We start from the raw sequence: 11,469 nt of genomic DNA, 5'->3' as shown, positions 1-11,469 counted from the left end.
CTCCTCCCCCCCTCCCCTTATACATTCCTTCTCCTCTAGGCTGACTGAGGCCTGTGACATAGACTTTGCCTTCAGATTCTGGCACTGGTCTTGGCTCATTTTGCACTTTGGCTGGTCTGAGGGGGCCCCCTCCTTCCCCAGGAGCCTGAGGTGCTCTGGAGTTGCTGAGTGGGAGCTGGAGCTGAGGCAGGGAGCAGTCACTCGCCCTCTCTGTCTCCCAGAGTTGGGTATTTTTCCATAGACAACTGGGGGAGAATACTAATGGACGGCAACGTCTCTATTTATTGACTGATTAGCCTCCCTCTCCCAGGAGGAGAACAGCTCTGCTAGGGGCTGAGAAACTGAGACCATAGCCCTCTCCTCTCTTCTCCCCAAACCCAGCATTCTCAACCTCCCAGACCAGTCCAGGGCAGGCAGAGCAGCCTTCCCTCCACTGAGCCTTCTCTCCCCTCTCTTGCAGCAGCCCTCCCCATTTCTCCTTCCAACTCCCTAAATATTCCAAGGCAGAAAAATCATGAATATTTATAGGGGTCTCGCAGTGAGGGAGACAAAAAAAAAACCAATTTGGAATTTATGAACCAGGATCTGTCTATAAATAACAGGGATCTGTGGCTGACGTGGTTTCTTCCTTCACACCCGCATCTCTCAGTCCCAGCCACCCCTGACTGGGCTGGGATTCCAGCCCAGGCTAGCTATGCCAACGATGCTTTCAGTCATTGTCTTGACTGCTCTCTTGTCCCTTCCCTTAATCCCCCCACTCCATTCCTGCCTCCTGCCTCCTGCCTCCTCCATCCTAAGTCTCCAGAGGAAGTTGCTCAAATTCCACCAGACTGGTCAGGATCTATACGGTGATGGGGTGGGGATGGAGGGGGGCTTCTTTTTACTCACCCAGGAGTGAGTCAGTGTTGGAAACAGGTGGGGATGGGCACAGATTTGCTGCATTGTTAGGGAAAAGTCAGCCAAGGCTCTGACCCACCATGTTTGCACCAATCTGTCTTTGTTACTAAAGACACAGGAATGAGACCAGACTCAACAGGGGGAAACAGTATCCAAAATACTTTCTTCTGCCGGACTTCATGTTTTCCTCATTTCCCACTGACCCTTGCCAGAGATGCTCAGGAACGGCCGGGCTGACGGGCACAGCTAGCAGAATGTCTGATGCAGGGAAGCGGGCAGACAGGCAGGCTCTTCCTCTGGTGCCCTGGTTGGGGGCAGGGCCAGCTGGCCTGGGTCCTCTGACAGCTGAGATCCCTTTTATCCTAATTGAGGAAGGAATAAAGCCCACAGAGGAGTTCACACTCCCTCCCTGCATGCTCAGCTCCTGGCCAGACCTTTCCTGGGGATTTACAAATATGATTGAGTCCTTACCTGCCAGCTAGGCCCAAGAGCCCATGACTAGAAGAATTTCAGACTCTGTGCCCAAAGATCATCACCGTTTGACTAGGGCCAGGGACTTCAAGGCCTCATTTCACTCCTCCCCAAAGCTTAGGAGTAAGAATTAAGGACTGGAGGCTAACCCAGCCAAAGAGGGTTCTAGGGATGTGGGGGGAGAGGGAGGAGGGGAAGAAAAAAAAAAATAAAAGGGAGATAGCCTGGGGAGCAGAGTGCTCAGGGCTCTAGAAACCAGCCCCAGAGCTAGGCTCTTTGTGTCTGACCACTCCAGCTTGGCTCCCAAGAGGGAGAGGCGCAGGTGCCGAAGGAGGGTGGGTTCTGGGTCGCACACTCCACTTCCTGTCCTTTTCAGCAGCGCAGGTGCCAGCCCGCCCCTGAGACTCAGCCACAATGCCCGCTGATTGAAGGCCTCTCCAGGCTGCACCTGGATGGTCAATTCCGTTAGGGCCCTCCTGGCTCTATGCCCAGCTCTGGTGCGGATGGCGGGAACAAACCACTGTCTCTTTCACTTTGATGAATGCACCCACTAATAGCCTTGGAATGTCCAGCAGGAGCCCAGCTGAGGGAGAGAGTAGGCCGGTGATTGGCTTTTACCGAATCGATTTTCCTTCAATTGGCCAGCACTAATTGACAAATCACTAGTCCCGCTAATGTGACAATATCCCCACTGATCATCCCCAGCCCTGCTAGTCAAAATCCCAGCCCTGCCCCCTCATCAGAGCGGGAGGGTACAAGGAAGGGCCCTTATGGGTAAGAGGTATTTCTTTCCCCCCGTTTTGTGTCTTTGGAAACCGGAGGGAAGAATGAAAGATTTGGGGGCTATAAAGAGCGCTCTAGTCTCCTGTACATTAGCCAGACGGATCTGTTTACTTCCCCATCCACTGGGCATCATTGGGCCAAGTGGAACCTAGCTGGAGCCGGCGAGAGCAGATGGCGAAGGCTGGGGCTAGATCCCCCCGGGGGACGGGGAGGTGCGAGGCGTTGTTATTCACATTAGCTAACAGGTTAGCTGTTGCTGCTTCTCTCCCGGTCATCTGTGGGCAGTGCCCCTCTCCCTGCCCGTCCACCCTTATACCCACTCGCCTTGGTACGGGCCAGGTGCAGAGGGGAAAGACTGCGTGGCTGCCTTTTCTTGTTACGATTCAACCTCTGGGCTCTAGGCTTTGCAGAATGCCACCATTTTGTACGCCCCGGACAGAAGCCAGTACCTTGGTATAAAATGTCTCAGCTCCAGAAGATGAATTCCCCGCATTGTGCCCATTCCACACATCAGATTGATTTCAGGAATCCATCCCCAGCCAATATTCTTTGCCCAGCCATGGCTCTTACTGTTGCAAATTTATGCTCTCTCCAGAAATTGAATTCCTGTGAGTCAAGGGAAGTGTCTGCAAAGCTCGGAACAGCTCATTTTTACTTCTGACAACTTCAGCAAAGAGATTAAATGGGTGCCCGTTCCTGCAGCAGGGACGTGGTCTTTGTGAAACACTCTTTGGGTTGCCATTTTGCCAGCTTCTCTTCCTTCCAGAGGCGAGGCTTGGCTTCTCGAGCCAGCTCCCAGCCAGAGAAGAAAAGCCAGTGCTTTGTCAGGAAAGGCCCCCAGATGACCTGCCTCATTAAGGGGAAATAGGATTCCTTTCTAGACGCTGGGAGGTACAGGAGGCAGATGGGAGTGCTCTGTGGGGCTGGGGGCGAAGGAGAAGGCAACCCCAGAACTGCCCATTGGTGAATGATGGATTCTATTCTCCAAAGGGACAGAAAAATCAAGCTCTCATTTTGCTCTCTATCAACAAGGCTGTTTCCCACTGCTGGGCCTGTTCATCAGGGCAGGCAGGCAGGCGGGCGGGCAGGCAGACAGACATGGGGGTGGGGTGTCTTGCTGCAGAATTCCTTGTTGCCGAGGCTTCTTCCTCTCAAGTTTCTGATTCTCTAATTAAGGTGCCTTTCACTGAAGTGAGAAAAACATTGCAATGTTGGAGGGAGACCTAAGAAACTGACCCATTGAGGCCCAAAGGTCTGGCCAGGAGGAAGCTACTGAGCTTGAGATGAACCGTAAATCCTCTCCCAGAAGGAGGGGCTTTACATTTGTTTAACTTTTAGCCAAAGGGAGCATCTCCCTGCCAGGCTACCGAGAGAAAGGCCAGAGGAGCAGCTGACCTGAACAAAATCTTTCTGAGCAGAATAATGATGTCAGTTTAAAATCAGTTACATGCCAGACTTCTTCAAGTACCTGCACATCCATTTTCTCACTGGTTCTTCCCAACAACCCTGAGAAGTATGCCCATTGAACAGAGGAGGAAACTGAGACTTGGGAAAATGAAGTGATTTTCTTAGGGTCACAAGAACATTAAGGAGAGAACTAGGACTAGCACCCAGGTTCCCTGACCCCCAAGCCCTGGAATCTTTACTCTTCATTGAATGTGAGCTAGAGAGAGGGTCCTTTAAGTGCTGTCATTAAGGGGGTATGTGAACAAGAGAGCAAACCATCCCATGGGATTGGGGATGAGGCTCAGAACCTGACCCCATCCCCTAGATCTGCCCAAGGACGACCCACCCAGGACCCAGAGCCAGCCCAAAGCTACATTCCGTCCTTTCAGGGTGAAGGACAAAGACAGAAGAGAGAACAGAACGGAAAGCAGATGTGGGGAGAGTTTTATAGCCAAGCTGTGTTCTCAGTGCCCTGCTCTGAAAGTGCCCTCCTGCTTCTCCTCCCACTGCCCTACCCCCACTCCAAGGATTCCCATTTCGTGCCAGCCCTGCCTGATGAAGACTTTGCCTAGCTCCACGGCCCCTGCTGCTGCTGCTGGAATGGCCCGTGCTCAGAAGCCACATTGGGGATCCTCCCCAATACTCTTTTCCTGCCCTCACACCAGGATCTCTCTCCCAGCTGCTCATCTCTTCTTTAGTGTTGTTCTCTGAAACCAGGTCCATTTCCAACCCATTGGGATGCATGGAGAAAGCTCTGCAGTCAGTCAGCAGGCACACGTCCTGCCCTGTCCACCCCAACAAAGTCGCCACTGCCAAGGACTCAGAAGATCTGAAGCCACCAGAAGTCTTGGGGGCTGGCTTTCATAGTTCCCTCCTGGACCCGTGTTACGACTCTCTTTTTTAAAGGCTCTTTCAACTCACCTATCAGACTGCATTTCGCCTGTAATGGGCAGTGTGGGGACTGTTATTCCCCCAGCCCGTGGCACAGTTTGGTCTCTCCAAGCAAGCATATCAACAAACACTTGCCAAGACTATCTGTGTGGGGTTAGCTAGGTGGTTCGGTGGATTGAGAGCCAGGCCTAGAGACGGGAGGTCCTGGGTTCAAATATGGCCTCAGATACTTCCTCCTAACTGTGTGACCCTGGGCAAGTCCCTTAACCCCCATTGTCTAGCACTGCTCTTCTGCCTTAGAACCAATACACAGTATTGATTCTAAGACGGAAGGTGAGAGTTTAAAAAAAAAAAAAAAAAAAAAAAGACCATCTGTGTGCCCTGCTCTGTGCTGAGAGACATACAGTGCGTGGCATCAGGGACCTTATAGTCTGCTGGGGACCATAAGACAGACTTAACTAGTACAAGACATAATGTGAAGTCATAAAAAGGCAAAGAGCCCTCTGAGGCAGGAGGCAGCATGGTGGGGTGGACCAGCTGGACTAAGGTGAGGATTTGGGATTAGGAGATTTGTGTGTGAAACCCAGCCCTGGCACTCACTTCCCCTGTGACTGGTAGGCTACTTCCTACCTTTGGGTATCGGTTTCCCCATCTATTGGACTAGGTGAACTCTGAAGAATTAGAGCTATGAGGGGAGATCCCTTGGGGAGAATTGAGAAAGACTTAATTGAAGAAGATGGCATTGGAGCTGGCCCTTTAGGGAAAGGTAAGATCTCAAAAGGCTGAGATGAAAATGTGGCTTTCCCCTTAAGTAGTGCCCAGAGGGTTGGAGGGGAAACAAGGTGGGGCAGAGAGGGGAGGGTCAGTGGCCATGTTGCCTCCTGCCTCGGAGGGCTCTTTTCCTTTTTATGACTTCACATTATGCCTTGTACCAAAACTGAGCAGGGTGGCTGCAGGGAGCTGGAAACCATTTCTCCTGAGCTGCCAAGGGGAGCCCAGCTCCTTTAGGTGAGAGGCTGGTCTGTCTTCGTCATGAAATGCCCAGTCATGTTGGTTTTGAATATTCTTGGCTAATTAAAAGAGTTAAAACAAAGGTGCTTGTTTTTCGGTGAGTTGTCTCTGATGCTGGACCTGTCTGGTACTGCCCTAATCTCGGCTATGCCCCACCCCCCAGGAGCACTAGGAACAGAGAGGGGATCCTCTCAGAGGTTAGTGCTCTCCGCCCCAAACCCCAACTGCTCTGTGTCTATACACACATATATTTAACATATTGTATTTCTTACCTGGATTTTTATGACTAAGACATTATCAATATAGTATGGTAGAAAGATAACTGGATTCAGGGTCAAATCCTGCCTGTGCCACTTCATACTTGGGTGACTTTGGGCAAGTCCCTTCTCCTCCTTATCCTCAGTTTTTCATCTGTAAAATGGAGTTGGACTGCATGAACTCCCAGGTCCCTTCCAACGCTAAATCTCTATGTCTACATGGCTTTGCTGTACTGGACTATAAGCTGCATGAGGTCAGAGACTATTTCTACTTTGGTTTTGGTTTTGCCTTCTTCTAGTACAGTGCCTGGCCGTGAGGAGATACATGGTAAAGGCTTGTTGAAATAAAGAAAGGATACCTAGAGATAAGCTGTTTTCACCAAAATGGGAGCTGGAAAAAACCATTACCGAGAGGAAGTTCATCTTGTCTACTAAGAGAATCAGATGATCAGAAACTGTGATTTAGCTAGTTAATTGCTGCTGCCTCCATGAAAGTTCTTGGAAAATCCCTGGCTAAAAGAATGATGGGAGGAGCATAGCTACAGTCAACAGAATTAGCTGGGCTCTATGGACTGCTTTTGCACCCCACCAAAACTAACTACAAAATGTAGAGCAAGAATGGACAGCAGACTCATTTGACTCTTTTTTTTTTTTTTTTTTTTTTGAGCAAACAGGGTTAAGTGACTTGCTTAAGTGACACTTAGCTGCCCGGGGACTCTTTCACTTTACAGAGTAAACTGAGGCCCAGAGAGGGAAATAATTCCCCCAAGGTCACACAGATATCAAGTAAAGAGCTAGGATTCAAAATGAGCTTCTCTTGAACCCTCCCAGAACCCTGGTGGGTTGGCTTTAGCCAGAATTGGCCAGCCCTTAGGCTTCCGCGGCCACCCTACTTCTAACCAGATTGCTCTCTAGCCAGCTTTGCTTCAGAGAGGAGCCTCAGGCACACACAGGCAGCTAAGACTTGTGCTCCTCACTTTATTGCTTAGCATAAATGTTTAATAAATCATATTTGCTAGGGAGGAAACTGATGGAGGGTCCCTGAGAGATTCAGGGTACAGGGGATGCATGGATCTGTTTCAAGACAGAAGAGAAAGTCTTTCATCCTTGCCATTTAAATCCTGTCTCTATTTTTACCATTGACTATTTTAGATGTTAATTGGAGAAAGCAATTGTTTGCTTCAAAGGGAACTAAAAAAGTTCATCTCACACTGGGAAAAAAAAGGCAAGAAGAAAAGTTAATTGTAATTTTTGAGCCCTGAAATTTCAGAGAAGGAGAAAGGGTAGCGATTCTTCTGAAGATGCTTGCTTGGTGTTTTCCTTAAACAAATTTAATGCCTCCCCTTCTGTACAGTCATTCAGCAAACATTTGAGCTCCTCAGGGTCTGGTGCTGGGTTGTGTTGGAGGGATAGAGATAGGGGAGAAGAGGTCCTAATTCCTACCATTACATAACTCAGTGGCTATAGTAGATGAGTTACAAATAAAAGCAAAACAAAATAAAATAAGATAAAAACAACATGCGAAGAGATTCTGAAGTACCATGTGAACAAAGTTTCTATAGGTATTTGGAAGAAGAGGACTTTGCTGAAGCAGTGACTAAAGAAAGGCTTCCTGGAGGAGGTGGTATGTGGTGGCTGTGCTATGTGACCTTGGACAAGTTCCTTCCCCTCTCTGGGCTTTAGTTTTCCCATGTGTAAACTGAGGAAGGACTAAGATGGCCTATAGGAGCTCTTCTGGCCATCCTTGGTTCTAAGATTCTAATAGGTGACTGTAGTTTAGACCCAGGCTGGGAGTCAGAGGGAGTCCCTTTTTTATTCCTCATTAATCTTCATCTCTCCTCCTACCTCCCCTCTTGCTCCTTCCTCTCTTCATCTTTTCTTCATTTCTCCATCCCTTTCTTGCCTTTCTCCCTTTCCCTTCTCTTTTCCCTTTTCTTTCCCTTCTTCCCTTCTCTTCTCCCTCCCCTTCCTCACTCTTCTGCTCCCCCCACCCCCTTCCCAGTGCAGAGAGAAGCTCAGTGTTAATGACTCTAGTCCCCCTGGCCTTCTCTGGACTCTCTGGGTGGAAAGAGCGTGGGAGGGAGGCAGCGTGGGAGGGAGGGAGAGGGATCTGCACTGATGGTCGTGAGCAGAATAAATCCCTTGAAAAGGGCTTTTTCTCCCCCTCTGTTGGAGCTTCTGTTTGCAATAGGTCTGAGCCCTGGGAAGAACAGCAGGAGGCCCTGGTACCCCAGCATTCCATCTAATGTCACCCATGAAAAACATTGAGTAGCCCCTCAGGTCTTCCCTGATAAGGGAACTTGACTTCCTGGCCAGACTTTCACCTGCTCACATATTTGCTATAAGAAGACTTGGCCCATGAAAATCTAGCTTTACCAACTCCTGCCCCTTGAAAGAATCATTATTCTGCTTCAGGTCTAAGGAGATGAGAACCCTGCAATATTCTGCCCTGGACAAGTCACATCTGTGTAATAGGTCTGAGCAGCTCATTTTAAGAAAGACACCGATGACAATAATAAGCTAAAGAACATCCAAAAGAGGGCATCCAGGATGGTAATTGGTCTCGAGTTCTTGCCACACTAGGACCAATGGAAGAAACTGGGAGGGTTTAACTAGGGAAAGAGATGGAGGGGAAGTCTGATAGCTCTCAGCTGTCTGAAGAGCTGTCACGTGGAAGAGGGATTGGACTTGTTCTGCTCAGCCCCAGAGGGTAGAACTAAGGAACAGTGGGTACAAGATGAAAAAGAAACAAATTTAGACTTGATATAAGGAGAAGTTTCCTAACAATTAGAGCCATTCATAAGTGGAATGGGCTGTCTCCAGAGGTAATGAGCTCCCCATCTCTGGAGGACTTCAGACAAAGGCTGGATGATCACTTACTTGTCAGGTGTTCTCATGGAGAGTATCCTTTTTCAGGTATGAAGTGCCCTGGTTGGCGTTGGAGGGTCCTTCTCAGAAAGGCTGTGATTGGCTGTTCCTTTGCATTACAGATACATTTGCTATAAAGCCTCATAATACAGCATTGACAAGAAGACTCAAGTCCCAGAAATTAGGGTAGGGAAAATGTGTACTTGGGGATCAATAGAGACCCCACCAGGCCTAAGCATGCACTGACCAAGCTCAATTGAGGCTTAGTTTCTTTGCCTGCCCCTGTCTGTGATTCTGGGTCTGTATACAATGTAGGTTCCTTATGTCTGTGTCTTTCTCCTCTATGTTGGCTCCTTCTCAGTGACTTTAGCTCTGTCTTCCTCTCTTTCTCCCTCTGTGTCTGTCTCCTTCCGTTGTCTCGACTCCGGTTCCCTCTGTATACGTTTTTTCTTCTCTAGATCTATCCCTCTCACTCACTGAACCACTCTGCCTTGTGGGAGTTTTCTCTGTCCTACTGGAGGGAACCCCTCCAGAAGAGGACCATGCTTGATCTCGTCAGCCTCCCTACCCACCTCTACAGGGAGCCCACAAACATCTGGCGTCCACAGATGTTTGTTGAATTATTAAGTGAACACAAGGCCAGGCATGATCTGGGCCAGAGGAGAGGGGTGTGATGGAGAGTCAGTGTGGGCTTCAATGACTGGTCTGGGGAGGCTTCCAGAAGAAAGTGGTCTTGGACAAGGCCTTAAAGGACAGGTAGAATTTGCATCTATAGAGCTTGGAGAAAATTTAGACCTTTTTTTGGTATAATGGACCTTTTCAGCAGTCTGATAATGTCTATGAACTCTTTTTCAGAATAAGTTTTTAAATGAATGAATAAAACAAAATACAGATGATTACAAAGGAGAGCAAATCTATTGAAATATAGTTACCACATTAAAAAAAAAAGTTCCTAGAACTGAAGTGATGATCCTCAGATTAGAACAGTGGATCAAGTCTGAAGAGCTAAAAATCAAATAAGGATAATCACAACGAACATTAATAGAGTACTTTGCTGTTTGCAAAAGTGCTCTACAGGGGGCAATTGGGTGGCTCAGTGGATTGAGAGCCAGGCCTGGAGACTGGAAGTCCTAGGTTAAAATCTAGCCTCAGATATTTCTAGTGACCCTGGACAAGTCATTTAATCCCCATTGCCTAGCCCTTACCACTCTTCTGTCTTGGAACCATTACATAGTATTGACTCCAAGATGGAAGGTAAGGGTTTAAAAAAAATTTTTTTAAGTGCTCTATACATACATGATACCTTTGGATCCTCACTCCAACCCTGTGCAGTACCACAAACGTTATTTTCATTTTATAGGTGAGGAAACTGAGGCAGATAGCGGTTAAGTGACTGGCCCAGGTTCACATAATTAGTAAATTTTAGATGTAGCCAGAGGCAGCTAAGAGGCACAATAATAATAATAATAGCTAGTATTTATATAGCCCTTACTGTATACCAGACACTGTGCTAAGTACTTTACAAATATTATCTCATTTGATCCTCACAACAATCTTGGGTGTCAAGGGCTATTATTATCCCTTTTTTACATATGAGGAAACTGAGGCATACCAAGGTTAGTGACTTGTTCAGGGTCACACAACTAGCATTTAAGGCTGGATTTGAACACAGGTCTTCCTGACTCCAAGACCCACACTCACCTGAGTCATCTAGAATCAGGGGATAAGAGAATTGGGCCTGAAGTCAAGAACACCTGAGGTCAAATTCAGCCTTAGATTCTAGTTGTGTGACCCTGAGCATGACGTTTAACCTCTGTTTGCCTCAGTTTCCTCATCTGTAAAATAAGGATAATAATAGTGCTTATTTACCCTGGTTTGTTTTGAAGATCAAGTCAGATAATATTTGTAAAACACTTGGCAAATCTTAAAGTGCTTTGGAAATGTTAACTGTTGTCTTAAGGAACATTTAAACCTGGATAGTCCCAATTCTAAGTCCACTGTTCTTTTCAGCACACCACATTAATGACGTTCTATAATAGGCTTCCAGAGTCACCTGGGCAAGTATGGGGTAAAGGAGGCACTGGGAGACAACAATCTCTTTTAAAAAGGAGGGTAGGGGGGCAGCTGGGTAGCTCAGTGGATTGAGAGTCAGGCCTAGAGACGGGAGGTCCTAGGTTCAAATCTGACCTCAGACACTTTCCAGCTGTGTGACCCTGGGCAAGTCACTTGACCCCCATTGCCCACCCTTACCACTCTTCCACCAAGGAGCCAATACACAGAAGTTAAGGATTTTAAAAAAAAGGAAAAAGAAAAAAAGTTAAAAAGGAGGGTAGGTGAGTCTGGGGGGAGAGAAGCTCAATCTTAGATAGCAGGATGACCTGACAGTCAAATGTATACTTGGACTCCATGCATAGAATATAGAAACAAAAAGGTTACATTCTCCCTGCATGCTTTCCTGATCACAAACACATCAGAGGTGCTCTGACCCATTCTAGTTGCCATCTTTTAGGAAAGAGGTTGACAAACTAAAGAAGGGGATGAACAAGATGGTAAAGGACCCAGATCCTCTGACAGATGAAGATTAGGCAAAGGACTTACAGATGTTTAGCCTGGCATAGACTGAGGGGGAACATGACAACTAGTTCAGGGATTTGAAGAGTTGGCATGTGAAATGGGGATTGAACTTGTTCTACTTTGCCCCAGAGGGCAGAATTATGAACAAAGGCTACAAGATGCAGAAAAAGCAAAGGTCTGGAGGTTCGGTGAATATTGAATGGTTGAAGGTCAAGAGAAATGAACTAGGAATGGGAGCCATCCAAGAGGAGAATGGGGCTCTCCCCTCTTC

General features: G+C 47.7%; 1 protein-coding gene across 2 annotated transcripts in view; it reads left to right on the top strand.

Moving 5' to 3' along the window:
• Positions 1 to 11,469, top strand: part of OLFM2 (olfactomedin 2) — a 44,294-nt gene that overhangs the window by 23,408 nt on the left and 9,417 nt on the right. The window lies entirely within an intron of this gene.

Source organism: Gracilinanus agilis, chromosome 1, assembly GCF_016433145.1.
Source record: "Gracilinanus agilis isolate LMUSP501 chromosome 1, AgileGrace, whole genome shotgun sequence".
In the NCBI taxonomy this organism is placed as follows: Eukaryota; Metazoa; Chordata; class Mammalia; order Didelphimorphia; family Didelphidae; genus Gracilinanus; species Gracilinanus agilis.
Note: the sequence above shows the minus strand (reverse complement) of the source record. Positions and strands in the feature narration are given on the sequence as shown.